The 11,368-nt window shown below is 47.8% G+C and overlaps 1 pseudogene; it reads right to left on the bottom strand.

The window, feature by feature from the left end:
* LOC139162995 (zinc finger protein 721-like) overlaps positions 1-9,161 on the bottom strand; it is a 35,142-nt pseudogene extending 25,981 nt beyond the window's left edge.
* Between the last annotated feature and the right edge of the window lie 2,207 nt (positions 9,162-11,368).

The raw sequence follows: 11,368 nt of genomic DNA on the forward strand, positions 1-11,368 counted from the left end.
CAAAAGTCGAATTTCCGCGAAGTAGAGATGCGGAAGTAAATACACTATTTTTGGCTATGAACAGTATCACAAGCCTTCCCTTAACACTTTAAACCCCTAAATTACAATTTCCCATTCCCTCAGCACCCACTTAGATTATTACTCACCATGTTAATTTATTAAAGTTAATTTAAAAAAAATATTTATTAAAGGTGGATGAAAGTTTGGCGATGACATATAACGTCATTGGGCGGGGAAAAACATGGCATAGGAAAAAAACCTGTGAAGCATTTTTTTAATTAATATTTTTGAAAAACCGTGGTATAGACTTTTCGCGAAGTTCAAACCCGCAAAAATCGAGGGAACACTGTATACTCAGTTCCTGCAGCCATTCCTCATATGTTTTAGCCTCCAGTATCCTAGTCAAATTTGTTTATTTATTTATTAGATTTGTATGCCGCCCCTCTCCGCAGACTCGGGGCGGCCCACAACAGTTGCTCTTTTCCGAACTCTTTCTAAAGTTTCAACATTTTGTTTTACATTGTGGCGAACAAAGCTAGATGCCGTACAGTGATCCCTCGAGTTTCGCGATCTCGATCTTCGCGAAACGCTATATCGCGATTTAAAAAAAAATATTAATTTAAAAAAAACCACTTCCGCGTTTGGCTTCGGGAGTCAGCTGGGAAGCGGCGCGGCTGTTTTAAAAGGTCGCAGCCGGCCTGGGGGGCTTCCCAGCACCCCCCCGAACCCGGGTGGCCGGGCGAGCAGCGAGCAAACGGTGGGTGGCCGGGCGAAGGGCGGGCGAAGGGCGGGCGAGCGGGTGCTGGGGGGGCAGCCGACATTCAAAGCAATCTGTCGGCTTCCGCACATTCGTCGCTCCCCACCTCCACCATCTACGCATGCGCAGCCATGGAAAAAAAAGGGCGCGCATGCGCAGATGGTGTTTTTACTTCCGCAACCCTACATCGCGAAAAATCGATTATCGCGAGGGGCCTTGGAACGGAACCCTCGCGATAATCGAGGGATCACTGTATTCCAAATGTGGCTATCATGTGAAGATATTAACACGTCACATGATCTTGATTCTATCCCTCTGTTTATGCAGCCTAGAACTACATTATATTGCCTTTTTTGGCAGCTGCTGCCCTCTGCTGGCTCATACTTAAATGGTTGTCCACAGGACTCCAAGATCTCTCTCAGTTATTCCTATTGATCAAAGTACCACCTGTACTGTACCTATGCATTTTGTTTTTCCTTGCCTAAATGTAGAACCTTACTTTTTTCACCACCGAATTTCATAATTATCAGAGGAAACATCCAAGGAGGAATTAAGAGAAAAGATTTATTGGGGTGGACTAATTTTAGCAGAGACCTACCAGAACTATAACAATTTTGAAACAAGCTCCTTCTTCGAGTGTACATTGGAGCAGCTCGGCACATTCCTTGATTCCAGCAATGACAGTTTGGAGCGAAAACCCTCACTGAAGCCTCCCATCGGCTTGTAACCGCTCTTCGTATTGGAGCTGGAAAGGTCAGGGGGCTTCAAGAATGGCTATTTCTCTGTCTAAAGCAGTGATGGCGAACCTATGACACGTGTGTCAGCACTGACACGCGTAGCCATTTTCGGTGACACGCGGCCGGAGAAACAGGGAGCTTTAGGGAGTGGCCAAGATGCAAATCTCCCCGCTTTCCAATTTCCCACCGACTGCAAGCAGGTACAGCAATCGCAATTATTATTATTATTATTTTTCCTCTCCTCTTAATTTTGTTTTGCACTAATTAAAAAAAAAATTCCGCTGGTTGCTATTTTAATTTCACTCCCAGGGCTATTTACCCGGGGGTCCTACTTTGCTTACATTAAACTGCTCATCCCGTAAACAAATATCGCTCTGCCAGGAAATGTACTCCAATCTCCCCTCCCCTCCTTCGCTTCTTTCCCTCCACGAGCAGCGTGCGGTGTCCCCTCCCCTTGGGTCGATCGCATTAGGGAGGGCGGAATAATTTAATTGCCGTTTCCTCTTATAGCTGTTACAGGAGACGGTGCTAAGGTAAACCCTTACTGGTTTAAACGTAAAGGATGAGGGGTTATTAATTTGTAAATAAAAAAATCATGCCAGGCTCGCAAAAAAGAGAGTCTGAAAAAAGAACTGCGTGGATGTCGCACAGTTTGCTTCCTCCTTTGGCGGCTCGATTTTAAACTAGATTTTTACAACCCCCGCTCCCCTTGATAAGCTTTTTCTTGAATCTGACCAGTTTGGGGGGTCGCCCCCCCCTTGCCCAGGAAAGAGTTGCAGCAGGAAAGCAGCGCATTTGAAAAGCGCGCTGCTTTCCCGTAAAGCCGGCTTTCCTGGCTGGCACAAGGCTTTCCCGGGCAGCTGGCTTGAGCCTTGTGCCGGTCAGCAAAGCCGTCTGCCCGCCGGAGACGTGGAGAGAAAGAAGGGAAAGAGAGGGAGGGAAAGAGGAGAGGAAAGAAGGAGGGAGGGAAGGAAGGGAGAGAAAAGTGAACGAGAGGGAGAGAGAAAGAGAGGAAGGAAGGAAGAGAGAGAAAGAGAAAAAAGTGGAAGGAAGAGAGAAGGAAAGAAAGGAAGGGAGAGAGAGAGAGAAGATAGGAAGGAAGAAAGAGAGTGAGAGAGAGCAAGAAAGAAAGAGTGAGAGGAGAGAGGAGAGAGGAAGGAAGAGAGTGAGAGAGAGTGAGAGTGTTTTTTTCTCGTGACACACCACCCGAGTTATGCTCGGTTTTTTGGTGAATTTTGACACACCAAGCTCAAAAGGTTGCCCATCACTGGTCTAAAGTCTCATCAGCTTGCAAGGTACAAGTTTGCACAAGTTTTATTGGATTTATCTGCCGCCCCTCTCCGAAAACTCGGGGCGGCTAACAACAATCATGAACAATATACAATAATAATCCAATACTAAAAGCAAATTAAAACCCCTTAATATATAAAACCAACATACATACAAACATACCATACATACAATTGTAACGGCCAAGGGGGAGAAGAAATCTTAATTCCCCCATGCCTGGCGGCAGAGGTGAGTTTTAAGTAGCTTACAAAAGGCAAGGAGGATGGGGGCAATTCTAATCTCTGGGAGAGTTGGTTCCAGAGGGCCGGGGCCGCCACAGAGAAGGCTCTTCCCCTGGGTCCTGCCAAGTGGCATTGTTTAGTTGATGGGACCCGGAGAAGACCCACTCTGTGGGATCTAATTGGCCGCTGGGATTCGTGCGGCAGAAGGCGGTCCCTGAGGTAATCTGGTCCGGTGCCATGAAGGGCTTTATAGGTCATAACCAACACTTTGAATTGTGACTGGAAACTGATCGGCAACCAAAGCAGACTGCGGGGTGTTGGCGTGACATGGGCATATTTAGAGAAGCCCATGATTGCTCTCGCAGCTGCATTCTGCATGATCTGAAGTTTCCGAATACTTTTCAAAGGTAGCCCCATGTAGAGAGCGCTACAGCTCTTTGGCTGGATTATTTATTAGATTTGTGTATGCCGCCCCTCTCCGAAGACTCGAAGACTCTTATTTTGGGATTGGTCTCAAGTACTTGGGGAAGGGCTGGTCGTACATGGAACTATTGCTAAGTGAACTGTCGTCACTTGGGGATTACTTGTACCCTAGGATGTTCTGAATGACATTGAATGAGACCTTTGTTCTTGAATTGGACTGGGAGAATGCTCTTGCATGGGCTAAGTGTGAAAATTCTGCTCTCACACACTTTTGGAGGTTTCAGAGGACAAATGACAACACATTTTTAGCTATAGTTTTAATTAATGGACTTGTACTACATTGTTTATTGTTGTGAGCCACCCTGAGTCTTCGGAGAGGGGCGGCATACAAATCTAATAAATAATAATAATAATAATAATAATAATTATTATTATTATTATTATTCCTCTCACATGACCTCCATAGGACACATAAAAGCACATCTCATTCTTTTCAGCCTCCAGAGATAAGTTCAAATTGAAATGGGAAAATACAGATACGAAATGGTACAGAAAACATGACATTGACTCTTTCCTTCCTTGAAGCATGAGACGATAGCGGATAAGTTGCCCCGAGTCTGCGGAGAGGGGCGGCATACAAATCTAAATAATAAATAAAATAAAATAAATAAGTGTTTTTTTAAATAACGAACTAACTATAATCTGTCTTCTTGAACTTTCTGATGGGGACTTGAAAACTCTTACCGAGAGAGACCGTGTTCCTATGGTTTTCCAGCATGACTTCCGAATGCAGCGCTTTCTGGTCAGGATCCAGCTGAGACCATTCCTCCTCAGAGAAAGACACAGCCACCTCCTCGAAGGACACAGGACTCTCCTGAACACGGAAAAAAGAACAGAACGGGAGGATTCATAACACCTGTTTATTTTCATCGATGATTTAGAGAAGAGTATTGAAGGGGAACTCGTCAAATTTGCAGACAGACAGAAATAATAACACTCTAGAACAGTGTTTCCCAACCTTGGCAACTTTTATTTATTTATTTATTTATTTTATTTATTGTTAGAGTTGGAAGGGACCATGCGGGTCATCAAGTCCAACCCCCTGCCTAAGCAGGAACCCTATGGCTTCCCAGCCAAATGGCAGTCCAATTTCCTCTTAAAAATGTCCAGACTACTGGAGTTCACAACGTCCGCTGGTAGGTTGTTCCACTGGTTGATCGTTCTGACCATCAGGAAGTTCTTCCTTATCTCCTGGTTGAATCTCTCCTTGGTCAGCTTCCAGCCGTTGTTCCTCGTCCGGCCCTCCGGTGCCCTGGAGAATAAAGTGATCCCCTCCTCTCTGTGGCAACCCCTCGTATACCTGTAGACTGCTATCATGTCCGCTCTGGCCTTTTCTCTAGCCTATCCATGCCCAAGATATCTGGACTTCAACTCCCAGAATTCCCCAGCCAGCATTTGCTGACTGGGGAATTCTGGTAGTTGAAGTCCAAATATATTCAAGTTGCCAAGGTTGGGAAACACTGCTCTAGAAGATAAGCTTTAGTCAACAGTATGCTACAGCTTTAGGTGAGAAAATAGGCAAATCTGAAAATTGCTTTCACTGAAGATATTTGGGGATGTTTTATCACGTTTATTCATCGGTAAAGCCTTCCGTAATCCCACTAAAAGTAATCCCACTGAGCCAATGGCTGAAAGGAAGAAAACCAAGAAGAGAAAACTACCAGTTATAAATAAGGCTTTATAAAAATGTTAATATGACAATGTGAGTATTTTCATTAAAGCCCTACATGGCATTGGACCAGAATACCTCCGGGACCGCCTTCTGCCACATGAATCCCAGTGACCAATAAGGTCCCACAGAGTTGGCCTTCTCCAGGTCCCGTCGACTAAACAATATCATTTGTCGGGCCCTAGGGGAAGAGCCTTCTCTGTGGCGGCCCCGGCCGTCTGGAACTAACTCCCCTCGGAGATTAGAATTGCCCCCACCCTCCCTGTCTTTCGTAAACTACTCAAGACTCATTTATACCGCCAGGCATGGAGGAGTTGAGATATTCCTTCCCCCTAGGCCATTACAAGTTATGCATGGTATGTCTGTGTGTATGTTTGGTTTTATAATAGGGGTTTTTAGTTGTTTTATTATTGGATTGTCACATGCTATTTTTATCATTGTTGTTAGCCGCCCCGAGTCTACGGAGAGGGGCGGCATACAAATCCAATAAATTATTATTATTATTATTATTATTATTATTATTATTATTATTATCTTTGCATAATTCCGGGCCAAACAATTACCCCCAAAAATGTGTCTCTAGCAGTTCCTGCTACTGTGATATATTTATTCCTATTTCTTGGAGGACTTTTAAAAAATTGAATCTTGTAAACTCAAAGTTGGACCAGGGGAAGCAACAAGAAAAATTCCTTGTGTGTCCAATCACACTTGGCCAATAAAATTCTATTCTATTCTATGCTGTCTGACAGCAACCTGAACCTGCTAATCTACTCTCCCTGTTGTGGAAGAATACAAAAATAATCCAGAGGAAGCACTCTACCTTCCATTCTTCCTCAAGGGAGAATAGAAATCGAATATCTTTTTGCTTTCTTACTTGATTTGGAGGTTCAACCGCTGTTTGATCTCCATCATGAAAACCAGAAAGCCAGAGAAGACCTGGAACACAAATTGTAAAATAATGAAATCAGTGGCATTCAAAGAAACTGTTATAAGAAGTTATATATATATATGGTACTTAGCACCATCTAAAATTTATCCAAATTCAAATCGTCAGAAAGGCAATAAAAAATTAGGCCCCTTCTTTCACTTGTGGTGGACATGCCCTAAAGCTAAAGGATTCTGGAAAGTGTTGTGGTTAGCTCTGGCCCAGCTCCTGCCCCAAGGACTGTGGATGTGGGGGAGACATCCACATGCTGCAGGCCTGTTTTGCCCCCGGTGGAATCTGCTGATGAAGGCTCCTCTGACCAAGAAGACATGAGTGACAGGGAGGAGGAGAGTGTGGCAGACAGCTCAGAAGGAGATCAATTATCTCGCTCCTCCTTGGATTCAGAACAAGAGTTAATGATACAGCCAGGCATGCGGAGAGCGATGCATAGGCAACAACGGAGAGATTATTATCAAAGAAAATGAGGCCACCTGTGGTTGGGTGGGGCTGTGGTCATTAGTGAGGCTGCTATAAAGAGCAGCCTGTGGGTTTGGCCATTGTGGAGGATTATCTGATCGTTGTGTTTCGTGACTGCTTTACTGACTTTGACCTTTTGTGTGCTGATTTTTCCCCGCTTTGAAACTAAACCAGAGCAAAGTGTGTTTCACTTTGTGAAAGAAGAAGGACTGTGAATTGCCTCACAACTGCAAGCTAAGTATTACAGAACTAATAGGGGACTTGTACAAATTACCAGTTTGTTTGGAGACGAGTGCTCTTTGCTATACCAAAAGAGGGCTTGGTTTAAGTGAATTTTCATTATAAAGAACTTTGTTTTGAATTTTCAAACGTGTGTGTGTCTGAAATTGTATCTGTGCATTTTGGGGAGGATTCTACCAGAGAGCTAGACAGAACACTCTGTAAGGAATAAATCCTGTAATTTCAAAATGCATAATTAACAAAATAGGAGGAGGTATTCTATAGAAAAGAAAAGAGAGAGAGATAAGACAGATGGGAAATCAGAAGATCTTCAATTACCTCCTGAGGTGTCCCCACTTGGATCTTCCCAAACAATCCTCCTGTAAAATAGCTCCTGAGGTGGATTTGATGGATTCTTCTTCCCCTCAGGATCTGTGATCTCCACAGTGCAGCACTTCAAATAGGAGGAAGGGGAAAAAAGAAGCCAAATTAATGTACATTCCACAACATATATTCAGGATTCAACCTCAAAGCTCCCAATATCCATTCATGAGATTGAGTGAGAATACAACGATGTCCTACAAGAATTGGAGAACAGCAACATATTATGAATCTCAGAGAAGTTTGGGAAGGAGGGTTGAAGTATTGAAACACACTGTCTATTCTCTTCTGAGCTCCCTGAAGTCTTTCACCTGCAACTGGACCTGCTCCTCCACCTGGCTCAAGAGAAGGCCTTCCGCCAGGGCCACCGCCTGGGAGCTGGTCTCTGCTCCACACTCCCGCACCCAGCCCTCCATCTCTGGGGGCAGGAGAGCCAAGAGCTGCTCCAGAACCACCAGGTCCAGCATCTGGGCTTTCGTGTGCTTCTCTGGTCTCAGCCATCGCCTGCAAAAGTCGTGGAGTCGGCTGCAGAGTCCTCGGGGACCCTCAGCCTCCCGGTATTGGATGGAGTTCCAGGGCTGAACCTTTGAAAGGAGGATGGATTCCTCCTCCAGGATCTTCTGCTCAGTTCTTGTCCAGAGCTTCTTCCACTTCCCAGGTTTAACAGCGGAAGGGCCTTTTCCAATTTCCTCATTTACAAAAGGTTGCGTCTCCATCGTTTCCTTGTCCTGCCGAGCCAAATGGATCCAGATGCCTTTCCCTTCACAGGACCATTTCTAGGGCTGACCACTGCAAGTTGCTCCACTTTTTTCCACCCAAGAGAACATTTAGGCTTGGAAAAACCACAAATAGATTCGAATTTCTGTATCTGAGATGGAAAGAAAAACAAACGCCAAGAATTAGATAGTGGAATCCAGCCACCGAGCGACCTTCACCCAAGCGGCTCATCCCGCAGGGCCGAGGTCCCCCGAACAGGAAGGAGGCAGCTGGAGAGCCCGCCCACTTCTCTCCCCTCCGGAGACAGGATCGGGCCCTCGGGGAACCTAGTGCGAATCCTGCCTCTCACATCCTCTGCTGGGGCTTCGCGAGGCCGACCCGACCCACCCTTCACGGGGGCTCTTCCCCAAATTCTCGCCGCCCTCCTGGCACCCCGCCCTTCTCCCTGCAGGGAGAGGGCGGCTGGGGAGCATGGGACTCGGGAAGAGTCCCCCCCTCCCCACTCACTCGAGACACGTCTGCATCTTCCGTCGCCAAACGGTCCCGCAGCCTAAGGAGAGCGAGTGCGTCATCCTAGAGAGGCAAGGCTCCAGTGGGCCAATGGGGGGAGTGCCCAATGGGGAAATGCGCCCCCCCGCCCCAAATCTGCATCTCCCACCGCCAGCTTCTCCCCAGAAGGGGTTAAGGAGAGCGAGTGCGGCGTCCTAGAACGGGAATTGTTTGTGATGTCACTTCCTTCGCCGCCTCCCTTGGAAACCCTAGCGTGACGTTCGCCCTCCATCAACAACTTCCTGGTTTTTTTTCTCCTCATACTTCAGCTTTATCTTCCTTTTCCACGATCTTCTTTTCTGAGTTTTGCAATTCCGCCTTTTCTCCAGCCAGAGATGAGCCATTTGCCTCTCTTCGCTTCCCAATGAAGATGCCTCGTTATGAGGTAAAATTTCTGGAATATCCAGATATTTCAATCGCTTCCCTTTTACAACCCGTTTTTCTTTCTCCTCAGTCCCTTGCTGTGGGCACCAGAGATGAATCATCTGTGAAAGGCAGCTTGTGTGTACTGAATTAAATAGATAAAAGACAAATCAATTAAAAAAAGAACCCCAATCATTTTCTAGGTTGTGGCTTCTGCTGCCTGTGTCCCACCTTTCTCCCCTTCAGGCCGGAGTTTCCCCGAAAACCTCCCTGTTTTCGTGTTTCCGGACGCCCGGACGTTTCTGACAGGATTTGGCCTCCTCCAATCTCCACCGAGCCTTCGGGGCGGCTGTTCTTGAGGGAGGCGAGTTCAAATCCTCCAGAGAGGTTTTTCTCCATCTCCACAGACGGAAGATGGAGAAAGTGCCGCCTCTGGACACACCGAGGCCTTTCTCGAGCAGGGATGCATTAAGAGCGGCTTTTCCTCCTAGTCCCAAGCCCATCATTATTCTTCCCCTCAGACGCGCCTCTCTTTCGCGCCCTTTCCACAATCCTGCCACTTTGCAACCAAATCCACCAGGGGGCGCCCTCCGCCAAGAGAAGGGAACATCGAGCCCTTTCCCAGAGGCCCAGCGGAGGTCGGACGTCACGGCTGGCTTGCCAGAGGAGGCTGCGAAGGAAGTGACATCACAAAAGCTTGCCGCTCTAGGAAGCTGCACTCGCTCTCCTTAATCCCTGGGGCTCCGCAGGTGGTGGAGAAGTTGCCGGAGGGTCTGGCGGACGTGCCCCGGGTGAGGGGAGTGTGTCTTCCCGGGTCTCATGCTCCCAAGCCACATTCACCCTGCTGGGGGAGGCGGAGATACCGGGAAGGCGGTAGGGATCCAGGGCAGGGCCCGAAGGAGGGATCGGAGGGGCGGCCTTGGGGAGGCCCAGCAGGAGAGGAGAGAAGCCGGTCGAGGAGGAGGTAGAATTCGCATCAGGTTCCGCCCCCCCCCCCATCCTTATTTATTTATCTATCGATCTATCTATCAGATTTGTATGCCGCCCCTCTCCACAGACTAAACAAATCTAATATTTAACTTAATTTTTAAAAAACCCATTTTAAGAAACCAATCATACATACTAACATACCATGCATAAATTTTATAAACCTAGGGGGAAGGGAATATCTCAATTCCCCCATGCCTGACGACAGAGGTGGGTTTTAAGGAGCTTGCGAAAGGCAAGGAGGGTGGGGGCAACTCTGATATCTGGGGGGAGTTGGTTCCAAAGGGTCGGGGCCACCCAGAGAAGGCTCTTCCCCTGGGTCCCGCCAACCGACATTGTTTAGTTGACGGGACCCGGAGAAGGCCAACTCTGTGAGACCTAACTGGTCGCTGGGATTCGTGCGGCAGCAGGCGCCTGTCTCCGGATGGAGGGAAGCGGGGCGGCCTCTCCACCTAACTCTTTCCCCGACCTGCTTGGGGAGGGGCACCTTGGCCCTGCGCTGGGATGAGCTGCTTGGGGCTCCGGGCAGGTTGGGTGAAGGTCGCTCAGTGGCTGATTTCCACTTTCTAATTGTTGGCTTTTGTTTTTCTTTTCATTTCAGATACAGAAACTCGAAGCCATTTGTGGTCTTTGCAAGGCAAAATTTCTCTTGGGGGGGCGGGAGAGCAAAATAAGTTGCAGAGATCAGTCCTGCCAACCCTAGAAATGGTCCCCTGAAGGAAAAGGCATCTGGAGACCCTCAAGAGTCCTTGGAACCATTTGGAGTCGCTCTGCAGGACAGAGAAAGGATGGAGACACCGGAGAAGGAAACCATCTTCCCCTCAGAAGTTCAGCCCTGCCATTTCATGCAATACTGGGAGGCTGAGGGTCCCCGAGGGGTTTGCAGCCGACTCCATGCCTTTTGCAAGCAATGGCTGAGACCGGAAAAGCACACCAAAGCCCAGATGCTGGACCTGGTGGTTCTGGAGCAGCTCCTGTTCCTTCTGCCCCCAGAGATGCAGGAATGGGTGCGGGAGTGTGGAGCGGAGATCAGCTCCCAGGCGGTGGCCCTAGTGGAGGGCCTTCTCCTGAGCCAGGCGGAGGAGCAGTTCCAGTTCCAGGTGAGACACTTTAATCTAGGGAGCTCAAAGGGGAATAGAGAACGTGTTTGAATTCTTCACTCCTCCTCCCCAATCTCCTCCCCAACCTCCTCGCCTTCCGTAAAATGCTGAAGACCCACTTTTGTCACCAGGCGTGGGGATAATTACCATCTTTCCCTCTACATGGCACTGGACCAGAGTACCTCCGGAACCGCCTGCTACCGCATGAATCCCAGCGGCTGATAAGGTCCCACAGAGTTGGCCTTCTCCAGGTCGTCTGGCGGGCCCCAGGGGAAGAGCCTTCTCTGTGGCGGCCCCGGCCCTCTGGAATCAACTCCCCCTGGAGATTAGAACTGCTCCCACCCTCCTTGTCTTCCGTAAACTACTTAAGACCCACCTATACCACCAGGCATGGGGGATTTGAGACACCTTTCCCCCAGGCTTATTATAATTTATGTTTGGTATGTATGTGCTGTTTGTTTTTTAATTATGATAGGGTTTTTAGTTTTTTTAA

The sequence above is a fragment of the Erythrolamprus reginae genome, chromosome 2 (assembly GCF_031021105.1).
Source record: "Erythrolamprus reginae isolate rEryReg1 chromosome 2, rEryReg1.hap1, whole genome shotgun sequence".
NCBI classification, from domain to species: domain Eukaryota; kingdom Metazoa; phylum Chordata; class Lepidosauria; order Squamata; family Dipsadidae; genus Erythrolamprus; species Erythrolamprus reginae.